At 40.3% G+C, this 20,839-nt stretch overlaps 1 long non-coding RNA gene across 3 annotated transcripts in view; it reads left to right on the top strand.

The window, feature by feature from the left end:
- Positions 1-20,839, top strand: part of LOC137204766 (uncharacterized) — a 399,567-nt gene that overhangs the window by 227,544 nt on the left and 151,184 nt on the right. The window contains exon 4 of one of the 3 annotated variants that reach the window (XR_010933819.1): positions 2,394-2,465. The exons of the other annotated variants lie outside the window; for them this stretch is intronic. This is a non-coding gene — a long non-coding RNA (uncharacterized lncRNA). Of the gene's footprint in view, positions 1-2,393; positions 2,466-20,839 lie in introns of those variants that run through there. 3 annotated transcript variants of the gene reach the window in all.

Genomic DNA, 20,839 nt, shown 5'->3' with positions numbered 1-20,839 from the left:
AGTGCTTTCTAGGAGCCTGTCTGTATCCCCATGTAGCCACCTTGATAGAGGGAATCTCATGATTAGCCATTCCAGTCCCAAGTTCCTGTTTCCAGAGAGATAGTTAATGCTATGCAATGAGAGTTTGTTTTCAGATCACATTCCAGGCAGAAAGTGCCTTTTCCGGACCAAAAAGGGGTTCATGCATTTCATTTCATCTCAACAGAAGAATAACGCTCATTTTGGCAGAGACTCATGAGCCTCCAAATGGAGAGTGGTGTCAAAAAGACAGAAAGCTGCAGCTTCGTCCAGGCTCTCCCAGGTTGCCAAAGAGCAAAGGCAACTGTAGGGGGAGAGAACTAAAACTTTCCAAAAATGTCATTTGATAATAATTTAGTATTTAAACGTTATACTTTGGCATCATCCATTAGCAAAGGTAGAGCTTTTTCGGATGAGTAAGAAGGAAACTGAGGCAGGAACCAGGCATCCCTATATATAGATGGGAAAAGAGAGGCATGGGACATACAGAAGAGGAGCAGAAAAATTGCCTTAGCCACACTGGTTCCCCAGAGAACTGGGACTGGAAAAATGTTCCTAAATCCCCTGTACTTTGTGGGGAAGTCATCATTTGCAAGTGTGTGTTGTGAACCATATACACAGAAACATGACCTGTGAGAGGATGAAGACTCAAATTGAGAAGAGCTGACCAGGGTGCTGACGTTCTCCTGACTTGTCCGTCAAGTTTTATGTTTCCGGCGTCTATCCTCCCACCAAAATCTTAACTGACATTTCAACTCCTACTAGATTGCTTCCTCACTTTAGGAGCACATTTTGCACTGGATAAATACGTGTCGAAAGAGTTTCATGAACAACTTCTTTTTCTAGTCTCCATTTAAAGCATGAGGAGGACTTGCTCATGTCACAGACCTGAGTCCCTGTGAGACTTGATATTCTGTACTTCAGTGCTGGAAATCTAGCACTTCTTTATTTGGTTAAAGGTGCCTCTTTCTTAAATCTCCTCACTTTCTCTTCACTCGAATGACCAGCACTAGCTAGCACTTGCCTGTGGTTAGAAAACTTACGCTTACAGTGCAAATTACTGCATGCTGTCTTCATGAGACTAACTTCTGTCTGTGCATGCTTTGTGCTATACTGTCACCTTTCACATGCTGTAATTTATTGTCACCCATCTTCCTTTCCCACTAGGCTATGTGGTCCTGGATGCAGGGATTAGTCTCCATTCATAGCTGGCTCTTCACATTTAGCATATATTTTGGCTCGTGGAAAGTGTACCATAAAAGTTTGTTGAACAAATGACTTGTCTGAAATAAATGTTTTGAGAGTATTTTAAAAATATTCGTTGGTGTGCTTTGTTATTGATACATCTTTTTACCCTGTGGCTCGTCCTTTTCCTTATCTAGACAAGTGTGCTGCATTTGTTGCCTCCACTTATTTGGGATTGAAGTGACACACTTCTAGAAATAGGAAAAAAAAAATCTGAGTCAGTATTTTGCCTACATCTGGAGAAGGAGGAAGGGGAGAGACCTCAATGCATAGAAATTGATGGAGAAGAAAATTCTCATGAGGGGGAAGAGTCAGGTTTCCCCCCACTTCCGAGGTTAGGAAGGATTCTCTGGGCTGGGGAGAAGGAAAGAGATGAGAGCACGGGCAGGTGTAAAGTTTGTGAGAACAGGGGCCAGGGTCTGGACCTGGAGGGATACTGTGGGAAGGAGCAGTGCTAGGATCCAGACACCACGTAGCTGGCCTTGAGTAACCTCCAGCCATGGTCTACACAAGAGCCCTATTTTCTGTACTTCTGTCCATGCTGGGTGAGACCATCCTTCAAAAGCAGCCTGTAGCTCACCACTGATTGTCCAGAGGAAACTGCATCCATCTGTGCCACAAAGACCTGTGAGGATGCCATGTGCATCCCAAGCTCAGAGTGAAATCATGGAAGCCAGATCCCTTCCAGTGGCCCCCAAGGTCTTGAATGCTGTACCTGTATTACTTCTCTGATGCCATCTCCTATAGCTTCCCCCGTTGCTCCCTGCACTGTAGCCATGCTGGCCTCCTTGTTTTTCCTGGAGCCCCCCAGGAATACTGTCAACTTAAGGCCTTTGCGCTGGCTGTTCCTCCTGCCTAGAAGGGCTCTTATCTAGAAATTCACCTGTCGTGGCTCAAATGTAACCTCCTCAAAGAGATCTTCACTGACCATTCTGTTTATAATTGCAACCCAACCAAAGCCCACCCCTGGCACTCCAGATCCTGGTCTACTTTTTCTTTTTTCCATAGTACTTGCCACATTCTAACATACTATATGCTTTACTCATGTATTAAGTCTTGTGTTTATTGTCTATCTTGCTTTGCTAGAATACAAGTTCCACATGGGCAGGAATCTCTGTTTTTTTCCACAGATGTATCCCAGACATCTAGAGCAGTGTCTCACATCCATTAAATGCTCAATAAATATTTCTGGAATGAATGAATATGGTAAGAGAGAACTGCTTTTTAAAAAAAATTTATATTGGAATATAGTTCATTTACAATATTGTGTTAGTTTCAGGTGTACAGCAAAGTGATTTAGTTACATACATACATATATCTATTCTTTTTAAAATTCTTTTCCCATATAGGTTATTACAGAGCACTGAGTAGAGTTTCCGGTGCTATATAGTAGGTCCTTGTTGATTATCTATTTGATATATAGTAGTGCGTATATGTTAATCCCAACTTCGTAATTTATGAAAAGTAGTATCTAGTCATAGGTTTGCCTCTGATGTAACCACAAAACCTTTATTACTCACAGCTGCAGAAACCTGAAATATGTGACATACAAGTGAGCATATCCTTCTGAGACCAGGCATCTGTGTCACACTGGACACAAGTTTGTGTTTGTTTTTAATTAGACTTCTTCACTAAACAGAATTAAATCTTGCAAACCATGAATTCACAAATTAGGTCACACATTGCAGTGACTATTAACATTTTTGGGTAATTAACCTTTTTGAGAGTCTAATTAACCTTATACTTTCTCCGTAGGGAATAGGTACATATAGATATACCAAATCTGCTCACATTTAGAAAGGGCTCTTTGATTTCAGTTTAGAACCTTTCTCTAAGAGGAGCCAGGGTAGGGCACTTGAACTTGAAAGAAGTGTTTCATCTTCTCATCTTTTACTATCCCACTTCCACCCCCAAATGTCTTAAAATAAAGGTGTTTTATGAAACAGTATGGTGGCAGGAGTCTCCTTTGTAGAATCTTGTTCACAGTCTTTATTCTTTAGTTTAAAGTTAATGATTCTGAGTATTTCCCAGAGAAGTCAGTCGAATTAAAAAACTGTTAGTATTCTCAAATACTATTAGCCACCTGGGGCCCAGGCTGAGTCAATCCAATAGTTATCTACCCTACAGCTGACACTGAGTAGTCTATCACTGTGGTCCAGAAGCTCCCAGTAACGCTGTGTTCAATTGATCCGGAGAGGTTGGCTTCATTCCTCCAGGCAGTGAGTGCTTACCTGTTGAAAGCTATATCATACGTGTGGTGCAAGGAGAATGAAACTACCATGGTGCCAAACTTTTAAAAGGCGAGTCTCGCAATTCTTCCTGGAACTGTGAAACTTTAGTGGGATTGCTAGAGTTTCCTTACTGCCCTAAAGGGTATGTTTTTCTTTTTACAAAATAAACTGGTTTAAAATAAATTTTATTTTAAAAATTTGTTAGATTTTACAGTCATATATTTAGGTAATTAGAGAAAACTGAGATCTCATAAAACATGTTTCTGGCTTTTAGGACTAGTAAGAACTGTTATATGTGGGTAAATAATGAGGCACTGCTATGCAGAGCACCAGTTAGTTACTGTATCTATTCCATCAGGGGAATGTTTCAAAGAATTAGATATTTGTATTAAGTTTGTAAACAGAGGTTTTGGTGCCCAGGAGCCATTAGATATCACTGTTTAACACTGTCATTGAATAGATTGTTGATTTGTCTTTTGCAAAGGAGTGTCAAGGTCACATGCTAATTGACCTAGAACTGTGATTTTTTTTTTTTTTTTTTTAAAGAGTAACTTTCTTTAGTCATGGTCTGAAATGTTCTTCCTGAAGTTTTGGAAAGTGTGATTGACACTCTGCTAAATTTACTCTAACTTGTGCATTAAGTCAGAAATTTTGGCAAACCTTACTTCTTCAAGTGTTTTGTTTCCTATTTTTCCTCAGTGCGTTCATGAGAATCTTGATCTACCCGGTCCTGATAGCTGCGTATCGGATCTTTCTGAAATTATTCCGTAGCATTTTGAAAACAATAGAAAAGATTTGTGAAGAATGACTACATCCTCAACAAGTAACAAAAGTTTTATGTCTTACCAAAGGATTTAATTCATCAATCACACATTAGGGTTCTGTTATTAATTTCCAGTTTATCTTCGTTAAAAATATTAGTGGAAGCACTCAGCCAGGTTACCTCTGCCATAACTCAGGATGAGTTCTCCTGTTTTATAGTCTAGACTTTGCTGACCTTCTTTTACTCCATATCATTCTTGTCACAGGTGTTTGGGTAGGAAGATTATTATTTGTGTTTCACGTTCTTTTTACTACTGACCAAAAATTCTGTCTCTAATCTGCAAAAGTTCAAAGTCCATGTAACAGAAAATTTTAATGTACTGTATTACTATCAAGGATTATTTTCTTTCATACTCTGTGCAAAATGTCCACCGCTAATTCTTTATTAACATGGAAATAGCATCTCTGTCTGGCTGCAAGTCTCTCTAGTGGGGCTGTCTGTGTCATACTGACTCCTGGGTGCAACCTCTCCATCCTCTGTCTGTCAGTGGGCATAGAGAGGGAGCAGTGAGAAAAAAACCTGAATCTTATTACTTCCCAAGGTAGATCTTGCTGTTCGTGAAGAGCTTGACTTATTAGGAACTTTAGCCTTATACTGATCCAGATCTGTCTTCTGGAACTTTCACTAGTCCCTGTTCTGATCTTTGAATCACACATCGTCTGACCTCCTTGTAGCCCTATAGCCTATTGATGCAAACAATGACTGTGAACCATGAAAAAATGACTGTGGAAAAACATTTACTTTGCGATTACTGTAAAAATAACATGCTCATTGTTTAAGATTTAGAAAATATAGACATATAAATAGGAAATTAAGAATAATCTATTATTCACCTCAATAGATGCTGAAAAAGCCATTTGATAAAATTCAACATCCATTCATGATAAAAACTCTCATCAAAATGGGTATAGAGCGAACATATCTCAACACAATAAAGGCCATTTACGACAAAGCCACAGTCAATGTAACATGCAATGGCGAAAAGCTGAAAGCCTTCCCATTAAATTTAAGAACAAGAAAAGGATGCCCACTATCATCGCTTCTATTTAACATAATATTGGAAGTCCTAGTCACAGCAATCAGACAGGAAAAAGAAATAAAAGGTATTCAAGTTGGAAGGGGAAGAGGTAAAACTGTGACTATTTGTAGATAACATGGTACTCTATATAGAGAACCCTAAAGTCTCCACTCAAAAACTATTAGAACTAATGAATGAATTCAGCAAGGTTTCAGGATACAAGATTAATATACAGAAATCTGTTGCATTTCTATACACTAATAATGAACTATGAGAAAGAAAAAAAATCCCATTTAAAATTGCATCAAAAAGAATAAAATACCTAGGAATAAACTTAACCAAGAAGATGAAAGACCTATAGTCTTAAAACTTAACCAAGAAGATGAAAGACCGATACCTATAAAACACTGAGGAAGTAAATTGAGGATGATTCAAAGAAATAGAAAGATCCTATGCTCTTGGATTAGAAGAATCATATTATTAAAATGGCCACACTCCCCAGAGCAATGTACACATTTAATGCAATCCCTATCAAAATACTCCTGCCATTCTCCCCAGAACTAGAACAAATAATCCTAAAATAGATATGGAATCACAAAAGATCCAGAATTGCCAAAGCAATCCTGAGAAGAAAGAACAAAGCTGGAGGTACAACCCTCCCAGATTTCAGACTGCAAAGTTAAAGTAATCAAAACAGCATGGTATTGGCACAAAAACAGACACATAGATCAATAGAACAGAATAGAGAGCCCAGAAATAAGCCCACGCACCTATGGTCAATTAATCTATGACAAATGAGTCAAGAATATACAATGGAGAAAAGACGGGCTCTTCAGAAGACAGTGGTACTGGGAAAACTGGACAGCCATATGTAAAGCAATGAGATCAGAACATTCCCTCACACCATACACAAAAATAAACACAAAATGGTTTAAAGACCTAAATGTACGACTTGAAACCATAAAACTCCTAGAAGAGGACATAGGCAGGACACTGACATAAATCATAGCAGTATTTTCTTAACTCAGTCTCCCAAGGCAAAAGAAATAAAAGCAAAAATAAGCAAATGAGACCTAGTTAAACTTAAAAACTTTTGCACAACAAAGGAAAGCGTCAACAAAATGAAAAGACAACCTACGGAATGGGAGAAAATATTTGTTGACAATGCCACCGACAAGGAGTTAATATCCAAAATATATAAACAGCTCATACAACTCAATATCAAAATACAAACAATCCTATCAAAGAATGGGCAGAAGAACTGAATAGACATTTTTTCAAAGAAGACATACAGACTGCTAGCAGGCACATGTAAAAATGCTCGACACTGCATTAGAGAAATGTAAATCAAAACCACAATGAGGTATCATCTCACAGCTGTCAGAATGGCTATTTCAAAAAGTCTACAAGTAACAAATGTTGAAGAAGGTGAGGGAAAAAAGGGACCCTCTTACACTTAAATTTGTGTAAGAGTGCAAATTGGAATTTGCACAAAGGAATGCAAATTGGTGCAGCCACTATAAAAAACAGTATGAAGTTTCCTTAAAAAACTAAAAATAGAACTACTCTATGATCCAGCAATTCAGCTCCTGAGTAAATATCTGGAAAAAATGAAAATATTAATTTGAAAAGATACATGCATCTCAGTGTTCATAGCAGCATTTACAATAGCCAAGACATGAAGCAACCCAAGTGTCCATCAACAGATGATTGGATTAAGAAGATAATATATATATGTGTGTATATAATATGATATATAATATGTGTATATATATATACATATATATAATGTAATATTACTCAGCCATAAAAAGAATGAAATACTGCCATTTGCAGCAATGTGGATGGACCTAGAGAATATTATGCTTAGTGAAATAAGTCCGACAGAGAAAGACAAATACCATGTGATATGACTTATATGTGGAACCTAAAAGAACCCACAAATGAATGTATATACAAAACAGAAACAGACTCACAGACATGGAAAACAAAATTGTGTTTACCAAAGGGGAGAGGGACTGGTGGGAGGGATAAATTAGGAGTATGGGATTAACAGATACAAACTACTATATATAAAATAGATAAGCAACAAGGATTTACTGTATAGCACAAAAAATTATACCCATTATTTTGTAATCACCTATAATGGAATGTAGTCTACAAAAATAAAAAATAAATTAAATCTATTATTATAATAATTATAATATTCACTTTCATTTGACAGAATTTCACATCTATGTGTATTTTCCAACAGTTTGATCCTATTGTATACCCAGTTTTGTTTTCTAAATATGAAATGAATTTGTAAATTCAGTCTCTTCATTGAAAAAGATCAGAAGACACACCTATTCCACACATTACTTATGTTAGTGATTACTACATACATTGGGATGTTAGGATTTCATGGTCATGCCCAATATCATATTCTTCCTGTAAAATACATAGTGGGGAATGTGAAGAACAATTTTGCTATAGAGCTCTGCTGAATGTTAGTCTGTTTCAGAGTAAAACCCTGTGCTATGTTCCTCCTGAGGCTGGCATGGAATTCTTGACATTCATTCTTCATGCTTGAATGGAGAGGCAAACAGTAAGAAGTGATTATTCCTAAACACAGCAAAGAAAATTTCTATTTGTTTATTGTTCTCTCTCACAATAACCTATCTCTGACAAATCCCAGGACTCCTTTCCCAGGCCAGTACATGACCGGGCAGGTTCTGGATTAATTACAGTTGAGGTAGTTTGCAGGTAGCCGTGGCCAAGGCTTTGGGTAACTCTTGTACCTTAACCAGCGTCTTCCTTAGCAGCGTGGGTGAAGTCAGGGATAATTCTCTTCTCTTCATACTCATTTACAAAGGTTTTAATCAACATAAGACCCCGCAAACCTTGAGCTTGACCCAAAATGAATTTTTCCGGGATTCCTATGCAAGCTTTAGGCCTGTCCTAATTGTGTATAGCCATTGGAAGGATAAAAAGAAGATTTGGGAGTATGGATTAGCAGGAAGTGAAGTTTGTTGAACTTTGGATCAACTTTCAATGCAATTGAAGGCACAATTTGATAGTTACAGAGGCCTCGAACAGTAAGGAATTGGCTAACTTCAGTTCCAGAGAAGATGCTAGGAAAAAACACTCAGTAGATCTGCAATCATCTGGAGCAGCTGTAATTGGTGTTGCTCAGATTATGCTTAGAAAACAGTGTTCGGTTTTGATTTCAACACTTGAAAAATGATGTGGAATAGGGCCAGAGAAGAAAAACCTGACATTTTCTGGCATTTTAAATTGTCACTTGTACTATTTAAGTTAAAACAAAATTCCCCCAAAGCAACTAACCAACAAAGAATGTGAATTTTGGGTCTGACAGATTGCAGTTTGAATATAGGCAATATCTCCTTTAGCTTTGTAACCTTGGAAGTTAAAAAATGCTAATATTAAATATATTAAAATATTTATAGTTATCATACAGGATGGCATGAAATATAGCAATAAAATGAACATTTTTAGTTCTGCTCTAGGAGGGTTGTGTGCAGACAGAATATCTGTCCGCTATACTATCAGAAATGGAGGTTGGGTTATCAAAAAAGTTTCTCCGAGTTTGTTTTCTTATCTATTAATAGGAATAATGATCCCTGATTCACAGGATTTCTGTGACGATTAGATGAGATAGATTGTGTGAAAACAGCAAGGAGAGTACCCTCTTAGGAGTGGTCCCACCCACTGCCCACATTCCCACGGCCCATTCAAGCCAGCACACACACCCTGGCCTCTGCCCAGCCCACCTCTGAACCAAAGCTCATCAAGAGCAGCGAAAGAGCCTCTTGGTTCCTAACACTGATTTCAGGGCAGCCTTTGTCTCTTTTCTCCACTTTCTCTTCTTGAAGACCATCTGCTGTTGTTTGTGCAACGCTGCTTGCTCTTTGTTTTCCTCCTACTGTTCTCACTAGTCTCGCTCATTCTCCTCCTCAGCTTCTTCCTTCTTTACTTATCCCTTAAATGCCAGTGTATCCCCAGGCATCCGTCCTTAGCCTCTTTTTTCTTTTCTCTTTGTAGTCTCCCTGTGTGATTTATTGACTTGGTGTTCAAACTACTACTTCAGGCTGGTAATACAAATCTCTATTGCCAGCCACAGATTTCTTCTGATCACCAATCAATTTCCTGTTGGTCCTGTGCCATTAAATAATTGACAACATTTCCCAAACAAAAGTCATTGTCATGCACCTATTCCATATATATATATATATTTGTGTGTGTGTGTGTTTGTTTGTTTGTTTTGTTTGCTTGTTTGTTTTTGTTCCATATATATTGATTGGGTGCCTGAGATGTGCCAAGCCTTGACTATTTCTCCAACCCTATGTTCAGTCTGTTCCTCAGCTGGTGCCCTGCCTTACAGTCAAGTGGCGCTATAGAGTCTCCCCAATCCATCATGCTCCCTTATGTCTCTATGCGTAGAAAGAAGGAAGAAAGAGGCCACCTGATCTTGGACCAATAGAGAAAACTACTTGAGGTCCTGATTTTCCAGATTCCTGATTCCAGTCCTCATGAGACCCAGCTTTGTTCTGCTGATTCTTGACTTCTGTGAAATAAATACCCCTGTTATTTCTCCAATAAAATTTCCTTTAAGGTTGGGCTAGTTTGAATGGATTTATTCTTGAAGATCAAGGAGATTTGAAGTAAATGGCCTTTTCTTGGAGGGAGCTTTGGAGGTGTTGTGGTTCCAATAATGAGCTAATCTGCTCCCTTAATAAATGAAATCAATGGTCTCTGCATAATGGCATGGCTGCAGATTGCTTTCCTTTAGGGTAATTTGGGATGATGGCTAAGAACCAGGTGCTTCTCCCGATGCCATGAGATGACACAAGGGACCCCAGAGAAGGAAGGGAGGGAAAGAAAGGATGGAACAGGGAGAGGTTGTACCCTCGAGGGTGGCCTCTCAAGTGGCAGTTATGAGATGCTTTTTTGTTATTGTTCTTCTTCAAGCCCAAATCAGCACTGAAATGGTGTTGAGAGGTGCAGGTGGAGAAAATACAGACTGAGTTGTGTTTGGGAGGGGGGCTATTTGGGGAGGGCTGAGCAGCGAGTGGGCTTCAGAGGGGCAGGACAAACAGCCTGGAGCCAGATGCCTGGCTGAGGTGGAAAGGGACTTGGGGAAAGTGTGAACGGTGGACCCGGAAGCTGTGCACATTATCTGAGGATTCCAAGAAGCATCTGGAGAAAGAGAATTCTTTACAAACCAGGTTTGGTAAATAAACTTCAAGCATGGGTGATTCAAAAGTCATTAGAATTTGCATATTAAAGGAAAGGAGACTCCCTGCTAACACTTAAAATGAGGGAATAAAATTAGGTTATCTCTAAGTCCCCTTTCCTAAAATATACCTTTTAGTCCCTCCCTATCACTTTTTTTTCAACCTGAACAATAAACAACTGTGACCAATCAGGGTCTTATGAGATTATTACTTTTTATGCCACAGAAACACGGGCTCCAAGTCTAGTACACAGCTCAATGCTGAGGGAGCTAAAAAATACTGAGGCCTGGGCATAGCACGCTGCCCAAGCAGAATTCTGATTTAGTTGGCTTGGGACATTGTTTTTAAAAGCTCCCCAGTGGTTCTAACGCATGACCAAGGCTATGAACTACTGCAGTGATGACTTTAGATCGTTTAACCTGTGGTTTTCAGGAAACTATCTATAACAGCATCTATGTCCCTTTAAATGGGACAGAAATCTATTGAAAAAGATTCCAAAATCATCAATAATCAAAGGAAGAGAAAGGGGGATGTCATAGAAAGCTAAGGTTGGTCTTATCTGTCAGTCTCTCTGTGTCTGATCTTTTAGCTTGTGAGTGACCCAAGCTCTTTCTGTAGTGTCTTTTTCCCTTTGGCGGTCTACCTTCAGGACATTTCATTTTCTTCAGCTGCTTTAAAAGAAGGTGGATGAAGAGTCTATTTTGTTGCTTGTTTGATTAAAAAGTTTGGCTGGACAAAATTGAAAACTATTCACGTACGATTGGGGGACAGGGAATACACTGTATTAATCTATACTATGAACAAACATGGGGGATATGAAAGCTTTGCTGTGCTTTCTTAATTTCCACTTTTCCATTTAATTTGGAATTGGAGACATAAAGTGGCAATTCTTAACCTTTTTAGAATTAAAAAGTACCCAACAGATATTTGTGTAATATCATTACCTGTCTCACCAGCTCTGGCCTCAAGGATGCGGCATGGCACAGGTATGGTTGAAGTCAAAGGATATAAGAGGAGCCCTCCTTGAGAGGTCACTGAAAATTGTTGGCACCAGTGGCTGAGATTTTTTTGGTTTTTGTTCATGTCTGGTACCATCTTCCTCACTATTTGGGCAGAAAGCTTGGCTTTAGATCTTGTACATTTTTCCTTAATGTGCAGCTTTTTTCTACCTGATTACCTTGGGTAGAAAAGGTTCTGATACAGTTCTAGTATTCTCATTGTGGGAAGGTGGATTCTAGAGTGAAAGGCAATCTGTTACTCTTTTATGACAACTAACTGCCAACTAGGCTCAAGTCTTTGTTCTGGAGAAAAATTAGAAATTATCTACATTCCATTAAAAATAAAGGCTCATGTAGCAATGCTCCTTGCCACTTACTTTTCAGTTGTTATTTCAGGTAGCTTATATGTTACTCTGTAAACCAGCAGAACTTCATGACTTTACAGATGTAACGTTGAAAACAACCTTTGGATAAAAGTAAATGTCTGCACATAATCTTAGGAGTATCCAATTGTATAATTTTTCACCAGGTTCCAATGCAAGAGAATGGTAAGAGAGTATAAAGAACTAGTTTGCAAGGAGAGTAATGTCATTTTTCTTGAATCACGTATATTACTTTAAGCTGTAAATATATCTTTATTAGCTTTCCACCTGGGGAAGCTAGAATTAAATTCCCAACAATGTGATCACAATCAGACTTACTCTCATTTGTTTTATCTAGTTTTAGCTTATAAAGGTTGGTATTACTACAAATGAAAACAAAATCTGAAGGTAGCTTGTGGTTTTTTTCTATTCTTTGGGTTTTACTTTCTAGTCATAGGAAAATATAATATTATGGGCTACCAAAGCTGGTGAGGGCAAGAAGCAGTCACTGGAACACTATGAGTGAGATGGTGCAAATTTATATGGCTTTTAGAAAGCAAAGGATGTTGATATCTTTAAATTATTTATGCTGTTTAATGCAGTGATTCCACTTTTATGAGTTTATATAAAAGAAACTGCCCTAAGTAAGTAATAATTTAAAAAATGTTTCATGTGCATATTCATCATAATGTTATTTAAATGTAAGAAAGTTAGAAGCAATCTTAATGCCCAGCTATAGGGGAAAGGCTAAGTAAACTATAGGACACCCACTGTATGAAATATTACAGTGCCATTTAAAAGAAGGAATATAGATATATAGAAAAATGTTTATGATATTATATGAAAACAGCAGAGTAAAAAAAATTGTGTAAGATGTGCAAGCGCAACTTGGTTAAAAAACAAAACCAAAATCTATGCATAAATCCCTGTAAAAATACATTATATTGTTTATTTCTGGACGGTAAGATCAGGAAAAATCTTTTTTTTGTTGTTCTGGCTGCACTGTGTGGCATGCGGGATATTCGTTCCTTGACCTGGAATCGAACCCATGCCCCCCACAGTGGAAGCATGGAGTCTTAAGCACTGGACTGCCAGGGAATTCCCAGATCAGGAATAATCTTTAAATGTTTTTCCTATTTTATGTATATTTCCAAATTTTGTAGGAAAAAGATAAATTTAAAACATTAAATATAAATAAGTAAAATGATGGGGTAACTGGTTTATGGGCTAAAGAGCTGCAGAGAAATTGAGGAAGAAAGGAGCCATCCTTTCCTTGGTGGGTGAAAGGCTATCAGAAGAGATCACCAGGGTGAATGCACAGGCTGCTTTGCAAATAATAAAGCCCCCATATATTTCTCGGTTTCCCAGTCTTTGTGAGCCATTGGATTGTTCAACTGTGATTTTAAAATTTGTTTTAATCAGAGACTTTTTGTTTAGAAGAAATGTCATATAGAAGCACAACAGATGGAATAAAATTAGGTTCTCTCTCTCGCTCTCTCTCTCTCTCGCTCTCTCTCTCTCTCTCTCTCTATATATATTTTGTGTGTGTGTGTGTGTGTGTGTGTGTGTGTGTGTGGTACGCGGGCCTCTCACTGCTGTGGCCTCTCCCGTTGCGGAGCACAGGCTCTGGACGCGCAGGCTCAGCGGCCATGGCTCATGGGCCCAGCCGCTCCACGGCATGTGGGATCTTCCCAGACCGTGGCACGAACCCGTGTCCCCTGCATCGGCAGGCGGACTCTCAACCACTGTGCCGCCAGGGAAGCCCAACAGTCTTCATTTTAAAGTCTATTTTATCTGATATGAATCTTGCTATTCCACCTTTCTTTTGATTTCCATTTGCAGGGGATATCTTTTTCCATCCCCTCACTTTCAGTCTGTGTGTGTCCCTAGGTCTGAAGTGGGTCTCTTGTAGACAGCATATATATGGGTCTTGTTTTTGTATCCATTCAGCCAGTTGGTGTCTTTTGGCTGAGGCATTTAATCCATCTACATTCAACGTTATTATCGATATGTATGTTCCTATTACCATTTTCTTAATTGTTTTGGTTTGCTTTTGTGGGTCTTTTTCTTCTTTTGTGTTTTCTGCTTAGAGAAGTTTCTTTAGCATTTGTTGTAAAGCTGGTTTGGTGGTGCTGAATTGTCTTAGCTTTTGCTTGTCTGTAAACGTTTTAATTTCTCCGTCAAATCTGAATGAGATCCTTGCCGGGTAGAGTAATCTTGGTTTTAGGTTTTTCCCTTTCATCACTTTCAATATGTCATGCCACTCCCTTCTGGCTTTTAGAGTTTCTGCTGAAAGATCAGCTGTTAACCGTATGAGGATTCCCTTGTATGTTATTTGTTGCTTTTCCCTTGCTGCTTTTAATACTTTTTCTTTGTATTTAATTTTTGATAGTTTGATTAATATGTGTCTTGGCATGTTTCTCTTTGGGTTTATCCTGTATGGTACCCTCTGTGCTTCCCGGACTTGATTGACTATTTCCTTTCCCATGTTAGGGAAGTTTTCATCTATAATCTCTTCAAATATTTTCTCAGACTCTTTCTTTTTCTCTTCTTCTGGGACCCCTATAATTCACATGTTGGTGCATTTAATGTTGTCCCAGAGGTCTCTGAGACTGTCCTCAATTCTTTTCATTCTTTTTTCTTTATTCTGCTCCCTGACAGTTATTTCCACCATTTTATCTTCCAGGTCACTTATCTGTTCTCCTGCCTCAGTTATTCTGCTATTGATTCCTTCTAGAGTATTTTTAATTTCAGTTACTGTGTTGTTGATCACTGTGTGTTTGCTTTTTAGTGCTTCTAGATACTTGTTAAACGTTTCTTGTACTTTCTCCATTGTGTTTCTGAGGTTTTGGATCATCTTTACTATCATTACTCTGAATTCTTTTTCAGATACGTTGCCTATTTTGTCTTCATTTATTTGGTCTTTTAGGTTTTTACCTTGCTCCTTTTTCTGTAACACGTTTTTTTGGTCGTTTCATTTTTTTTTTTTTTTTGATGGGTGGGGCTGTATTCCTGTCTTACTGGTTGTTTGGCCTGAGGGGTCCCACACTGGAGTTTGCAGGCAGTTGGGTAGAGCTGGGTCCTGGTGCCGAGATGAGGACCTCTGGGAGACCTCACTCCGATTAATATTCCCTGGGGTCTGAGGTTCTCTGTTAGTCCAGCAGTTTGGACACAGCGCTCCCACCTCAGGAGCTCAGGCCAACCTCCAGCCTGGGAAGCAAGATTCTGCAAGCTGCATGGCGGGGCAAAAAAAAAAAAATAAGAAAAAAAGGAGCAATACAATAACAAAGAATAAAAAATAAAATAAAATTTGAAAGATAAAAAATATATTAGGAAAAATAAAAATATAATTGAAGGAACTGCAGCAAGGTAACAAAACCACAAGAGAAAAAAAAAAAGGAGGGGGAGGGAACAAGCCAAAAGGAGCAGAACAATAAAGAATAAAATAAAATTAGAAAAATAAATGATTTATTAGAAAAAATAGAAATATAAATGAATCAATAACAACAAGGTAAAACAGAACCCCAACCTAAAAGAAGAAGAAAAAAAAGACCTTGGTATGGGAGGCAGAGTTTAGGGGTGTGGAACTTAGGCAAGGGCAGGGTTTAGGGTGGGGCGGGGCCTAAGGGGTGACGTTTGAGCATGGGGCGGGGCCTAGGCTCAGGACCCACAAGGCTGGAAAAGGTTTTGGGGGCGGGGCCTAGGCGGGGCGATATCCATGCGTGGGACAGGGCCTCTGCTTAGGACCTGCGTGGAAGGGGTGAGGCAGCACGTCCAAAGTGGGGGGTGTCCAGAGTGTGGAGTTCCAGAGTTTGGAGGTAGGGCCCTGGGTGAGGGTATGTGTGTGGGGTTTAAGCCCAGCCAGGTTGGAGGGGGTCTCCGAGTGCAGAGTTAGGGCCCTGAGTGGGAGTGCAGGGGCGGGGCTGGGGCTCTGCGCAGCAGGAGGGAGGCTCTGAGGGCAGAAGATTAGGCCCGGGAGCCCAACAGGCTCCCGGGCACCTAAGACAGGGAAAGCACTGGCTGCGTTCCCTTCCCTTCCTTCGCGCCCCTCCCCCACCATCTCCCCCAGCGTCTCCCCAGTCGCTGCTGGACCCCTAACCATGGGTGGGTCCCGCTGGGTGCAGGAACTCCTCCTCTCCCCCAGCCGCCCCTCAGGGGTGCCGGTCCTGGAGGTCCGGCCTTTACTTTTGCTCACCCTTCCCTCCCTCCCACTCCCCCAGGACCTGCATGGCTGGAGGGGGCCTCGGTGGGCAGAGGATCGGGCCTGGGATCTCAGCAGGTTCCTGGGGGTCCAAGAGAGCAGGGGAAACCTGACCACACTCCCTTTTGATCATCTGCCCTCCCAGTGGTCCCCCAATTTCCCCCCTCAGGCGTGGGATCCCTTCCCCTCCCCCAGCTGCCCCTCAGGGGCACCAGTCCCATCCTGCCTCCACTTCTCCTCCCCCTTCACTCCCCTCATGCCCCACATCCTACTCAGTCGTTGGGGGTTCCTCCCGTCCCCTTAGGTGTCCGTGGTCCCCCACCAGTGCCTGGTAGGTGCCCTAGTTGTGAGGAGATGCGAGTTCCATGTCTTCCTTGTCCACCATCTTGACTCTCCCATAGTCTACAGTGGTACATTTGTTACGATTGATGATTCTACACTGACACATCATAATCACCCAAAGTCCGTAATTTATTTATGTTTCACTCTTGGTGTTGTACATTCTATGAGTTTGGACAAAGTTTAATGACATGTATCCATCTCTATGGTATCAGAGTGTTTTCACTGTCCTAAAGGTCAGATGTTTTTAAGGTGGCAGGTCTAATTGCTTCAGATCCTATGTAAAGTGGCATAAAGATAAAAGGAGTGTAATTGAACTGTATTAACTAGACTGATATGCAAGTGGAATAACAAAGAAGTAGGGGAGGATGTACAATTGGTGCTTCTGTATGGGCTTCATGGGCCAGTCTCACTGGCTTCAGCAAGAGGCCTTTGGGAATCCAGACCGGAAAGGAGGAAAGTGGTATCCGTCACATGGAGGCCTAAAGAACTGCTTCATAATTCCAGGAAAGACACCCTCTAAGGATTCCTAGAGGAATCTGAAAGGGCTGGAGTCATAGAAATGCTTTTTGGGTTACATTAAACACAACCAGATTTTTACCCTAAACTGCTGTGTTTACATAAGCAAAGAGCAGATAAACTTTATGCAAGTTTATGAATTGTTTCCTCCTTGATGCCACAATCCTGTTGCTTTTTTCAGCAAAGTAATAAAATAGTTTTAATGAAACCGATAGAAATGATTCCCCCTGCAGACGTGTGGTAATCCTCAGCTTGTGACCCAAGGCCCTGCAGTTCTGGGTTACTGAGTAAGGGAATTATTTCATATTATGTTAGATGCAAAGGGGATTCCCCAGTGTTCTGTGATGGCGACAGAAACATATTAAGAACCACAAATAAAAATAGCAGCATAATTAAAATATAACGTAAAAGTTAAGAAGTTCAAACCTCAGCTTGTTCTGTCCTTCATCCCGAGACCTCTTGACAGAAGTGTGTCAAAATTTTGCTTTTTGAAGAGATCTCATTTTAATGTTTTAAATTAAAGGCAGACCATTTTTGTGGAATTAGCACAACTTTGAAGTAATGAGAATTATGCTACTTTGATTTGCTTTTTCCCTGAAGATTTTTTTTTTTTTAAAATCTGACATAACCACATTACGTTACAGGCACCAGGTCATTCATCCAGTGCCAGGGACTTGGGGCAGTTGAAAGGGACACAGAGACCCCCATGTGTATCACATTACCTACAGAGTGTCCTATAGAGTGTCTACCGTTCTGTGGACTCTGGTCAGGACCCTGGTTCAAGCCCGACTGACAAATTTCACAGCATTTTATTAGTTTCAATATTAGAATATCTTCGTTTTCGCTTCTCTGTTTCACCTACTTCCTATCAGCAGTGCCACACTCATAACTAACAGGGCAAGAGAGGCGATCCTGTTGCTTACCGGTTCAGGAGGCTTGTCTTGTTTGATGTATCATGATACGCCAATAAGTTCAGCATTCTGCATTTTCCCCCTCTTTTTTTAACTGAGACATAAAATGCATAATATGAGGTATATTAATTGAAACATATATTTTAAGGAGTTTTTACATATGTATACACTTGTGTAACCACTACACAGATTAAGATATAGACTATTTCCAGGAGGTTTCCTGATGCCCCTTGCTGGTTAATGACACTATCCTGGAAGTAACCATTTTTCTGACTTCTCTACATACAGAACGCTTTCCTTTGCATCTGGCTTTTTTTTTTGCTCAACACCAGGTCTGTGAGATTTATCCAAGTGTTTCATCCATGAGCAGTTTCATTTTTTTTTTTATTGCCATGCCATATTCCCCTGGATGAATCCACCACATTTTATTTATTTATTCTCCAGTTGATGGATTGTTTCCAGTCTATGACTTTTATGAGTAAACCTACTCTGAACACTCGTGTATATATCTTTTGGTGGATGGAGATAAGCATTCACTACTCTTGGGCATATGGCCAAGACTAGCATTGCTAGGGTATAGGTAGGTATATGTTTAGTTGACTAGTTTCCCTTAGTATTTACATGTTACATAACCATAGTACAATATCACAACCAGGAGACTGATGTTGATACTATGTGTGTGTATAGTTCTATACCATCTTATTACCTATGTATATGTGTGTAACCAGCACCCCAGTTAAGGTTCAGAACCATTCCATCGCCACAAAGATCGCCCTCCTGCTATCCCTTTGCAGCCACGGCCAACCCTTTTTCCTCCACCATCCCTAATTCTTGACACCCACTAGCCTGTCATCCATCTCTAAAATTTTGTCATTTCAAGAATATAAGATGAATGGAATTATACAGTAGTGACCTTTTGAGACTGCCTTTTTTCACTCAGGATAATGTCCTCAAGATCCATCCAATTTATTGCATGTATCAATGATGGTTACTTTTTATTGTGCAGTAGTGTTCCATGACATGACATGACCTCTGGTTCTAGGGCAGGGGTCCCCAATCCCGGGCCGCGGACTGGTACCGGCGAGTGAGCGAAGCTTCATCTGCCACTCCCCATTTCTCCATCACTCACATTACCGCCTAAACCATACCCCCCACCCCCAATTCGTGGAAAGAGTGTTTTCCATGAAACCAGTCCCTGGTGCCAAAAAGGTTGGGGACCGCTGTTCTAGGGTATTTGTCCAATGGAGGAGAGAAGCTGTAGTTGCACATGATAAATGTAATCTGACTGGATAATTTTCATCGAAGCTCATAGAAGTCATGACGAATAAGCAAAAGATGATGATGATGATGATGACAGTGACAATCAGAATATGTTCAGTTGAAGAAAAATCTGTTACAAACTCCTGCTGAGTTGTTGCCAGTGTCCTCATCAAGAAACAAGTAGGAGTCCAGTTGCCATGTGAGTCCCTTTAATCAATGTTCTTTTTTTTTTTTAGATTTTTAAAAATTTTTATTTTTTTCATTTATTTATTTTTGGCTGCATTGGGTCTTTGTTGCTGCACGTGGGCTTTCTCTAGTTGTGGCGAGTGGGGGCTACTCTCTTTGTTGTGGTGCGCAGGCTTCTCATTGCGGTGGCTTCTCTTGTTGCAGAGCATGGGCTCTAGGTGCCTGGGCTCAGTAGTTGTGGCTTGCGGGCTTTAGAATGCAGGCTCAGTAGTTGTGGTGCACGGGCTTAGTCGCTCCGCGGCATGTGGGATCTTCTTGGACCAGGGCTCGAACCCGTGTCTCCTGCATTGGCAGGTGGATTCTTAACCACTGAGCCACCAGGGAAACCCTTAATCAATGTTCTTGACATTTCCTAGAAATAAAGCTAAAGAATAAGAAGTGGCAAGAGATTCTCAATGAGATATCAGGTATGAGGGTGCTCCTTAGCTTACATTAGATCGCTGGCTAGGTTTATTAAGTAAAAACAATGTGGCAATGGCAAATTTATATATTGGTTTGATGAAACCTACTCTGTTACGAAGATGCTTTCAATATTTTATTTCCCTTTTATCAATAACAAACCAATAAGGAAGGTGTTATTATTGTTGCAGTTTTAAAATGAGGAAATTGAGGCACAGAGGATTAAATAATTTACCCCAGAAATATAAATAGTAAGTGGTAGTGTTAGATTATACTGTAAGTGGTGTCAGCTGGGGCTGTGATTATCTGGGGACGGTATGAGGCTGAAACTACCAAGAGGGCTCACTTACACGTCTCCCAGTCTGTGCTGGCTTTTCTAGGAGCTCAGCTGGGACTGTCAACCACAGTGTCTCGATTTTCCTCCATATGCTTCATGGGACTTGAGATCCTAACAGTATGGTGGCCAAAGGAAATGTTTCAAGCATGAATGCAGAAGATGCAGATTTCTTAAGGTTCAGACTTTGAAACTAGACAGCATTACTTCCACTGCATTCCATTGGTGATAGCTGTCTAAGGGCCAGCCAAGATTCAGAGGAAGGGGATATTGACAGGAGGGCAAAGAATCTGTGGTTGCCTTTTTTTTTTTTTTGCGGTACGTGGGCCTCTCACTGTTGTGGCCTCTCCCGTTGCGGAGCACAGGCTCCGGACGCGCAGGCTCGGCGGCCATGGCTCACGGACCCAGCCGCTCCGCGGCACGTGGGATCTTCCCGGAACGGGGCACGAACCCGTGTCCCCTGCATCGGCAGGCGGACTCTCAATGTGGTTGCCTTTAATCTACTGTAAGCATTGACTAATTCAAACAAGAAAAATGATGTAGGGCAATGGTTGCTTTAATAACAGGTCTGTTTCCGGTCCTTGCATCTGACCTCATATTTGGTATCACTTCATTTTGTCTTAGCCAACAAAGCCTGATATTTAAACATACAGATTTAATTGATCAATAGAATTTCATGAATAGAATTAATATTTCAA

This window comes from Pseudorca crassidens, chromosome 13 (assembly GCF_039906515.1).
Source record: "Pseudorca crassidens isolate mPseCra1 chromosome 13, mPseCra1.hap1, whole genome shotgun sequence".
Classification (NCBI taxonomy): Eukaryota; Metazoa; Chordata; class Mammalia; order Artiodactyla; family Delphinidae; genus Pseudorca; species Pseudorca crassidens.
The sequence above is the reverse complement of the archived record's forward strand: the minus strand, read 5'-3'. Positions and strand labels throughout refer to the sequence as shown.